The sequence below is a fragment of the Armigeres subalbatus genome, chromosome 2 (assembly GCF_024139115.2).
Source record: "Armigeres subalbatus isolate Guangzhou_Male chromosome 2, GZ_Asu_2, whole genome shotgun sequence".
In the NCBI taxonomy this organism is placed as follows: Eukaryota; Metazoa; Arthropoda; class Insecta; order Diptera; family Culicidae; genus Armigeres; species Armigeres subalbatus.
The window spans coordinates 69,772,709-69,782,590 of record NC_085140.1 but is presented as its reverse complement, the minus strand read 5'-3'; the positions used below and the strand labels follow the sequence as shown (position 1 = coordinate 69,782,590).

The following is a 9,882-nucleotide window of genomic DNA, read 5'->3' as shown; positions in this document are numbered from 1 at the left end:
CAAAGAACTGTGCAGAATCTAGACCTGATTGCTTGCGTCCTCCTTTTCCGCATCGCTTATGTAGTTTGTATAGACAAAGTTGAAATCAGACAAATTATTTTACTTAGGTTAATGCCAGTAATAGGTTTCATGCCCAATGAAAAACGATTTAAATTAAAACTGAAAAATCGATCAACAATAACCGGCTTAAAGCAATTGACCAACGCTATAGTCATATAATAGTACCATTAAAATATTCATGGTGCCATTTCACCATGCACTTAGAGGCAATCAACGTCACGTAGGTGTATTTGTTGCACCGACTGACTGCGACCAATTGACGCAATTATCGAGTTCATATAATCGGCAAATATGTACCACTAAATTGTAACCTTTGGCTTTGATGATGCCGATGATGGTTCAGCATAGCGGGTCGATTCTTATGCATTCAGATCTTTAAGCTTTATGTAAAAATTTTCATGTTGCTCTTCAAAATAAAGGTCTCACCGAAAAGATATTGCAACATTTAAATACACATTTTTGATTTTAATTTTTTTTTTCTCATATAAACAATAGATAACTCTACTATCTTCAAGACAAATGTAATAATTCATTCAAAAAATTATATATTTATAGCAACTTACGAAACTTGGAAATATAACCCAAAATTCCTATAATACTTGTTGATTTGATGAACATTACCTAAAATAGAAGAAAAGAAAAATCTCTGATTAGATTATTGTTTGACAATAATATATATATATATATAATAATCAATCATATATATAATCAATAATGATAAAACTATAGCGGCAACATATTACCCTATCTCAAAGCATGAAAAACCAACCATGATTCATTAATCAAGTTTGACCTTCAAATTCATCCTCTCTTCTTACAATCTACCACCATCGATGCCAAGCCGTCGTAATGCCATTGAATGTGTCATCTCCCATATAAGACATTTCTCTGTCACTCATCCGGGACGCAACGCCGCGTTGAAGCGCCACAAACAAACAACAGAGACCGACGTCTTCTCAATCACACATGGTCGCAAATTGATAATCAAAACCATCATGGGATGGATGGGATGATGCTGAGAATGTCGTGATGGGTAGTGCGGCAAATGGAGCAACAGTAGGATGTTATAATAATTTAGAATAAATCTATCACCGTCTAAGGTCATCTTAGGCACTATAGGCAGTAGTAACTAGTAGGAAGTGAAATGTGAGTCCGTAGCTGATAAGAGACGTTGTAATCTAAACAATTGGACAGGCCGCTTATGGAAATGGCAAGTGCGTTTTCTAAACAAGCAAAGAATATTGATCCCTTTAACTTTAGCTATTGTGGTAAACGAAAACCTCTTAGCAGTCAATTATGAAAACAAAATAAGAATTACGAAATCCGAAAAACTCAAAAACAAAATTAAAAAATTAAAACGTGAGAAAAGTTGAAAAACTAATAGCTTCCAAATTTAAAAATAAGTACAAATTTGATATAATCAACAAATGAAAAAATGAATTTTACAAAACCACAGAATTAGCAAAATATTATAATCATCAAAATTGGGAAAAAATGGAACAAAAAGGAAAAAAATAACAAAATATACCAAATGAAAAATAAAATTAAAAGAACAAAATTGGACAAATCAACAAAAAATTAACAAATTGACAAAATATCAAAAATTGAAAAAAAAAACTGACAAAATGAAAAGAAAAATATAGAAATTGAAAAAAAAACTAAGAAATTAACATTTTTTTTTTCAAAAAACAAAAATAACAAAATTGAAAAAAAATAAAACAAATAAAAAAATTGAAAAAAAAAATACAAAATTGACAAAATTGACAAAATTGACAAAATTGACAAAATTGACAAAATTGACAAAATTGACAAAATTGACAAAATTGACAAAATTGACAAAATTGACAAAATTGACAAAATTGACAAAATTGACAAAATTGACAAAATTGACAAAATTGACAAAATTGACAAAATTGACAAAATTGACAAAATTGACAAAATTGACAAAATTGACAAAATTGACAAAATTGACAAAATTGACAAAATTGACAAAATTGACAAAATTGACAAAATTGACAAAATTGACAAAATTGACAAAATTGACAAAATTGACAAAATTGACAAAATTGACAAAATTGACAAAATTGACTAAATTGACAAAATTGACAAAATTGACAAAATTGACAAAATTGACAAAATTAACAAAATTGACAAAATTTACAAAATTGACAAAATTGACAAAATTGACAAAATTGACAAAATTGACAAAATTGACAAAATTGACAAAATTGACAAAATTGACAAAATTGACAAAATTGACAAAATTGACAAAATTGACAAAATTGACAAAATTGACAAAATTGACAAAATTGACAAAATTGACAAAATTGACAAAATTGACAAAATTGACAAAATTGACAAAATTGACAAAATTGATAAAATTGACAAAATTGACAAAATTGACAAAATTGATGAAATTGATAAAAATGATAAAAATGATAAAAATGATAAAATTGACAAAATTGACAAAATTGACAAAATTGACAAAATTGACAAAATTGACAAAATTGACAAAATTGACAAAATTGACAAAATTGACAAAATTGACAAAATTGACAAAATTGACAAAATTGACAAAATTGACAAAATTGACAAAATTGACAAAATTGACAAAATTGACAAAATTGACAAAATTGACAAAATTGACGAAGTTGACAAAATTGACGAAGTTGACAAAATTGACAAAATTGACAAAATTGACAAAATTGACAAAATTGACAAAATTGACAAAATTGACAAAATTGACAAAATTGACAAAATTGACAAAATTGACAAAATTGACAAAATTGACAAAATTGACAAAATTGACAAAATTGACAAAATTGACAAAATTGACAAAATTGACAAAATTGACAAAATTGACAAAGTTGAAAAAATTGAAAAAAAATAAAAAAAATGAAAAAAATGAAAAAAATTTAAAAATTGAAAAAATTGAAAAAATTGAAAAAATTGAAGAAATTGAAAAAAAAATAAAAAAAAAATAAAAAAAATAAAAAAATTGAAAAAAATTGAAAAAAATTTAAAAAATTGTAAAAATTGAAAAAATTAAAAAAATTAAATATTTAAAAAATTTAAAAAAAATTAAAAAAAATAAAAAATTGAAAAAATTTAAAAAAATTTAAAAAAATTGAAAAAAATTGAAAAAAATTGAAAAAATTGAAAAAATTGAAAAAATTGAAAAAAATTAAAAAATTGAAAAAATTGAAAAAAAATTGGAAAAATCAAAAAAATTGAAAAAATTGAAAAAATTGAAAAAAATCAGAAGCGTTGTGTACAAAACACGAAAGTAAGGTAGACGTTGGACAACGTAAGGATATTATTGAACACAATACGCATTGTAGTTTATTATGGTTATGATTTTAGTGTTAACTAAAGTATTATTGTTTTGTTGGTTAAAATATGAGTATGGTTAAAGTATGAGTATCTGAGACACATTTTGATCAAACATGTTGTAGATTGTGGAATATTCACGTCACAATTAGGTTCTTCAGTGAAATTTGTTTCGATTGGTGTTGTACTGCAAATCCATTCCGTCTTGAAAAGCCTTACCTTAAGTGGAAGACAATAACTATCGTACCACTGAAACCAGAAAGCCCCCCGTGAAATGACTTTCTCCGACAGCAATTAGGAATATCGCAATCGAAATTACAACGAAATTCGTCTCGGCTAAACCTTCGCTTCCACAAAATTGTGATCCTTAAGAGAACCGATTGATTTTCAATAATCCGACTTCCCAATCACAAACTGCAACAAAACCAAATAAGAATCTTGAGAAAATTTCACTTGGCTGCCACTGATGCCATCCATGCGAATAAATATTTGTACCGTAGTGCGGGGCTTCTTTTGACTCCGGGGGCTACTTTGGATTTTTAATTTTCTAAAAAAAAAATACGGTTAAAAATACCAAATTTGAAACAGAAAGTTGCCGTCCAACTATCAACAAGTGATAATGGCAATTTGATAGTAATTTTTGTTGTAATTCTTGTTTCAAAATGTCCAAAGTAGCCCCCAATTTGTCGAAGGAAGTTCCGCACGACGGTAGTATCTCCCTCCGACGTGCGTTCGTGGTTCTACTACGGACGGCAACTTTCTGGCGTCGCAAAGCGGTTAATTTGCACTTTGAACAAAACTATTCACACAACAACCTTCCCTTGTATAAAATGATGGTCCTGAAAAGAAACGATTAATTTATAACAATGCACCTTTCGAATCACTATTGACGAATTTCGCGCCAACTCGACCAGCGGTTGGCAGCACCATCTCAGAATCGAATGAAACTTGGTGGGCATAAATATATGGTATTTCTAAGCCACTCTGCATACTTAGTTTTTCAAAAATTGTCAAGAGTAACATTTGATGAGGGCCTAATTTTTTTTTCATGGACTTAAATCGATGTAACTCAAAAATGACAAGAGCTACAAAAAAGTATTGTATGGTGGACTGTCGTGAAATTCTCGAAAGTTTTTTTGAAAAATATCCAAAAAATAAAATACCGATTTCTACACTGAAAAAAATTAGCTTTAAAAATTAAAATCGATATTACAAAAAAACCTCATCTCAGAAATCGATGAAATTTTTTCTGCAGATAGGTATTTTAATTATCTAACTTTTCTGGGAATAATGTTCCTGTGACATATTTAAGGAAAAAAAGTTTTTCTAACAAAAACTTTTTTCATGTCCATATTGAGTGAAAATTTATCAGCGTGTTTTATGCCTACAGTGCCAATTATAGGTTCAGCAGCCTATCATCAACCAACGACACATTTTGGAATTGTTTAGGAAACAATTTAGCATAATCTAACATTAATGTGGACCAACATTTGGAAAGGGCGTATATTTTCCTAAATTGCTTATATCAATGTTACACACAAATGACCAGATTTACAAAATTGTGATGTTTGATGGGCTATTGTAAATTTGTGTGAACTATGAAGTCTGGAACATAAAAGAGCGTTTGGAGGTCGATTTTTTTTATCAGATAAACATTTTGATTCCAAACGATGAAGCTCGGTATGTATTTTAATTAGGGGGATTTCCGGTAAACGCACATTTAAAGAATAATAAACTTTTCGCATTTTTTTAATTTTTTCTTCAATTTTATTTGTTACTACATTTAATTCTTATTTCTACTTGAATACTCATTAATTTGTAAACTTAGTCGAACAATTCAAAGACTTTTGGGTCTTCACCTGAGTTGGAATATTTTTAGCCAGGATTTTATTATGAGCGATTGGTATAAAAGAATGAAGCTTTTGTGTGCCAATCATAGTTTTTGCTTTTTTGAAAAGTTCATCAAACTCTTGTTGAGTACCGTCGTCGGGGGTGACAATGGGTCAAATGGGGGTGAGAATGCGTCACTGTTTCAACTACTTAGAATGCTTGTAGAATGGATGTATCTGAGGACAAGAAGACAAAAATATAAGAGACCTTTTTGAACGATTTTGCTCTACGCCCTCCATGCTCGCGGTGAGAGCGATGACCCATTCTCACCCCCAGACCCATTACCACCCCCGATGGCGGTATTGCTCATTCGTGATATAACAGAAATGTAATATAGTGATATTTTTGTTTGCTTGAAAACGTGCCCATTCGCCCATTCGTACAACTTCCGAGGAGTCTTGATAGTATTTCCGTTACGTTTGAGAGTGCCACCAATAGCTTCGCAAGGGCCTTTTCCGTGCGATGTTGTGAAAAAGTGCCATTCTGCTTCTAAGCCATGTTTTGAATTTAAATTACACAGACTTCCTTTTATTTTTATAATGTGCTGCAGCTCACCCAGACACAAAAGTAACTTTTTTGCAATTCCTGATCATAATACCTGGTTTACAGTTCGTCTTTGAGTGATAAAACGGCCTACTTTTCCTTACCAACAAAATGGGTGCTTTAATGAACATTGTGCAACTCAAATGGGTTGCATAATATCCATTATAGCACTCATTTTGGTGCTATAATGAAAAACCAACATCGGAATAGTAGTTACATGACTACATTTTGCTGAATTAACTTGGGATAGTGTTCAGATAGTGTATTCTGTGCGTCGCGTAATAAATGAAATAGTTTGATGGACATAACATCAGAATTTTCCAAAGACGAGTTCATCTATCGCTTCAAGGCTTGTAAAGCTATGCGATGTGGCACAATAACATAGAATCGGATTGTTCTCTGCAGCAACATTATTTATTGGCAAGAATTATCATGTGGAGTAAATCGGTCTTGACTATTTTGGTACTGATTTATCATAACAAAGCTCATTTTTTGTCATTGCAAAAAATAGCGTGTGCAACTCGTTGCAAAACTCGATTTTTTCAGCACTCGTAGTATTTATCCAACTCGGCAAGCCTCGTTGGATAAACGTCCAACTCGTGCTGAAAAAATCATCTTTTTGCAACTAGTTGCACAAACTACTATTTTGCAATTCCTAATCATAATACCTGGTTTACAGTTGGTGTTTGAGTGATAAAACGGCCTACTTTTCCATACCAAAAGAATGGGTGCTTTAATGACCATTATGCAACTCAAATGGGTTGCATAATACTCATTATAGCACTCATTTGGGTGCTATAATGAAAAACCTACATTGGGACAGTAGTTACATGACTACATTTAGCTGAATTAGTTTGGGTGAGTGTTTAAATAGTGTACTCTAAGCGTCTTGTAATAAATGAAAGGGTTTGTTGGACATAACATCACAATTTTCCAAAGGCAATTGCATCCATCGCTTCATAGCTTTTCAAGCTATGCAGTTTGGCACGATAAGATGGAATCTTATTGTTCTCTGCCGCAACATAATTTATTGGCATGAATGATCATGTGGAGTAAATTCGATTGTACAATTTTGGTATAGATTTATTATATTAAAGCCCATTTTTCGTCATTGCAAAAAATTGCGTGTGCAACTCGTTGCAAAACTCGATTTTTTCAGCATTCGTAGTATTTATCTAACTCGGCAAGCCTCGTTGGATAAACGTACAACTCGTGCTGAAAAAATCATCTTTTTGCAACTAGTTGCACAAACTACTATTGTGAAATCGATCGACTGTTTCAAAAAGTCAATTAATTTTAAAATGAATAAGTGAACAGCTTTTGTGTCATGGGTCATTACTTCTGATTAATAAAGCTAAGGTTTTCTAATTAACCGTTTCTTTTAAAGTAAACTTCGAATGGATGTATTGTTTCCTGGAAATTATTCCAACCTTGAGCAGCATTTTGGATAATGAATGAATAATTTTCAGAGAAATCTAACAGTGCAAGTGTATTGCTGTTTGCAAATAATGTCATAAGTTATAAGTTTTTCAATTTTTTTAATAAAATACGATACAAAATCATCTACAGGCTTTATATTGGTTTCTAAATTACACCGTTCAGTGGTTAGCCTTTGCTGAAAAACAAAATCTTCTTTTCCACTATTACAATTAAATATCACTTCAGTTTTGTTTCGACAACATTGCCCGTTTTCAAAGTATTTTTTTTTTTTGTAATTATTTTAAGTTACTTCGATACAAAAAGTCAAATAAAACATAAACCCTTTTCAAATGTTGGTCCACAATTATGTAAAATTTGTCGTTGGTTGATGATAGGCTGCTGAACCTACAATTGGCGCTGTAGGCATAAAACACGCTGATAAATTTTCACTCAATATAGACATGAAAAAAGTTTTTGTTAGAAAAACTTTTTTTCCTTAAATATGTCACAGGAACATTATTCCCAGAAAAGTTAGATAATTAAAATACCTATCTGCAGAAAAAGTTTCATAGATTTCTGAGATGAGGTTTTTTTGTAATATCGATTTTAATTTTTAAAACTATTTTTTCAGTGTAGAAATCAGTATTTTATTTTTGGATATTTTTCCAAAAACTTCTGAATTTCGACAGTCCGCCATACAACACTTTTTTGTAGGTCTTGTCATTTTAAAGTTACATCGATTTATAAAAAATTCATGAAAAAAATTAGGCCCTCATCAAATGTTACTCTTGACAATTTTTGAAAAACTAAGTATGCAGAGTGGCTTAGAAATACCATATATTTATGCCCACCAAGTTTCATTCGATTCTGAGATGGTGCTGCCAGCCCCATAGAAGGGTTGGCGCGAAATTCTTCTATTAGCTTACGACGACAACCACACGAGCCTCGCCATCAGCGGGAATTAAATTTGCTTCGGCCACTCCGCTATTCAAATATATGGGTGGAAATATTGTGTAACCGTAATATTAACCAAAGGGGCGTGGCTACATGATTAACTTTATTGATTACAAGAAAGCAGGGGTTGCATTGCGCACCTCGACTCGAAACGAGCAAACCATACAACAAGTCATACGAAAGAGCTGTCGAAAGGAGATGCGCAATGAGGCCCCAGTTTTTCCGCCCGCGCGATCCATTTCGTTCGAGATGTCGAGAAGAGCAGACCATCGGAAACGGCGGAGCTCCTGCCGGAAATTTTATTCCCACCAATGCAATGGTGTGGGTCGTGCGGTCGTCATCGTCAGCAGCAGCGCTCAGATTAAATTTTCTTGCCTGTTTCGCTACGATGGCGGCTGCGGCAGCAGCGCGGTGGAACACATTTCAGCAACGGTGCCATCTCAAGTACTAACGATTGGCTACCATCAGTGAAAGCAGCTCTTAAGCCACAACTTGAGGCGAGATGAATTTTGATCAAAGTACAAATTAATCGTTTGGTGATGGCTGATAGTTTCCGTCGGTAGCAGAATCACGATCGCGCGTCAGGAAAGACGCTGCGGAAATTTATTCGCACGGATAGCAGCAGTAGCTGTCAAGTGAAATTCCTCTCAAGATTATAGTTTTAGTAGGTAGTCTGCTACTTGTTTCAGGTTTCATTCCATCCATGTGAATACATTTTTGCAGCTTCTCATTCTGACACGCGCTCGTGATTCTACTACCGACGGCAACATTCTGTTGTCATCAAGCGATTAGTTTGTAGTTTGATCAAAATTCTTCACACAACAACCTTTCTGATGTCCGTGTTGCAAATGCATGAACGGAATTGGTTAGTTCCGATATTTTTACTAGGTAGGACAAGAGTTGAAATTTTCAATAGTTTATCTTAAATAATCAAAAGTTTCAATTAAATTGACAAATTGCTGAATAGTTTCCTAATCGGTTGATATATAAATCTCAAAAATCCATCGAAACACCCAGTACCTTCGGGTAAGACGTAAAACATTACTATGATGACAAAGTTTACATTGGTGCTGTTAGGAGTTTGGTGAAAAGAAAAGTCCGGTTCTTCGAGCGCGCTTCAAACGTAGTTAAAGTAGCTCGAAAATGAGAAGAAGGAGCAGAACGAAAAATTGAAGAAGAAGAGGATTATACACAACAAGTGGCTGGATTTTCAAGAAGAGCTGTTCGAGATGGGCCAGCAGCTGGAAAAAGAAGCGATGGAACTGAAGTTCGAGAATACGCAAATGGAAAAGAAATTTGCCAAAGAAGAGGCCGATCAGGAGGAACTGAACATGATGCGAGAAGAGTTGGAAGGGAAGCAGAAACAGTAGAAGCTACAGCGAAAGAAGGAGTTGACTGGTTGCGAAGTGGAACAAAAAGGTTCTGTAGGTGGCTAAAACGAGGCAAGCTCGAAAAACATAGTATGTACCAAAGACTATGAATCCGGTTGAAGAAAATTCAGGAGAATAGTTCGAGAAAGAAAAGTCGGGAAACAGAAAGCCTGGGATGTTGCTCCAGTGCAGTGGAAGCGTTGATGAGCGATGCCAGAGTAATCTATCGCAAGCATTCGATACCAATTGTGACCGAGAAGCTAACGAAGAAGTCAATCGGAGATCAATTGTGTTTAGCCGGTCACGTTCAGAACGA

The 9,882-nt window shown here is 32.9% G+C and overlaps 1 long non-coding RNA gene across 1 annotated transcript in view; it reads right to left on the bottom strand.

The window, feature by feature from the left end:
• Positions 1 to 520: 520 nt before the first annotated feature.
• LOC134208944 (uncharacterized) overlaps positions 521 to 9,882 on the bottom strand; it is a 75,173-nt gene continuing 65,811 nt past the window's right edge. The window contains exon 3 of the long non-coding RNA XR_009978711.1: positions 521 to 681. This is a non-coding gene — a long non-coding RNA (uncharacterized LOC134208944). The remainder of the gene's footprint in view (positions 682 to 9,882) is intronic.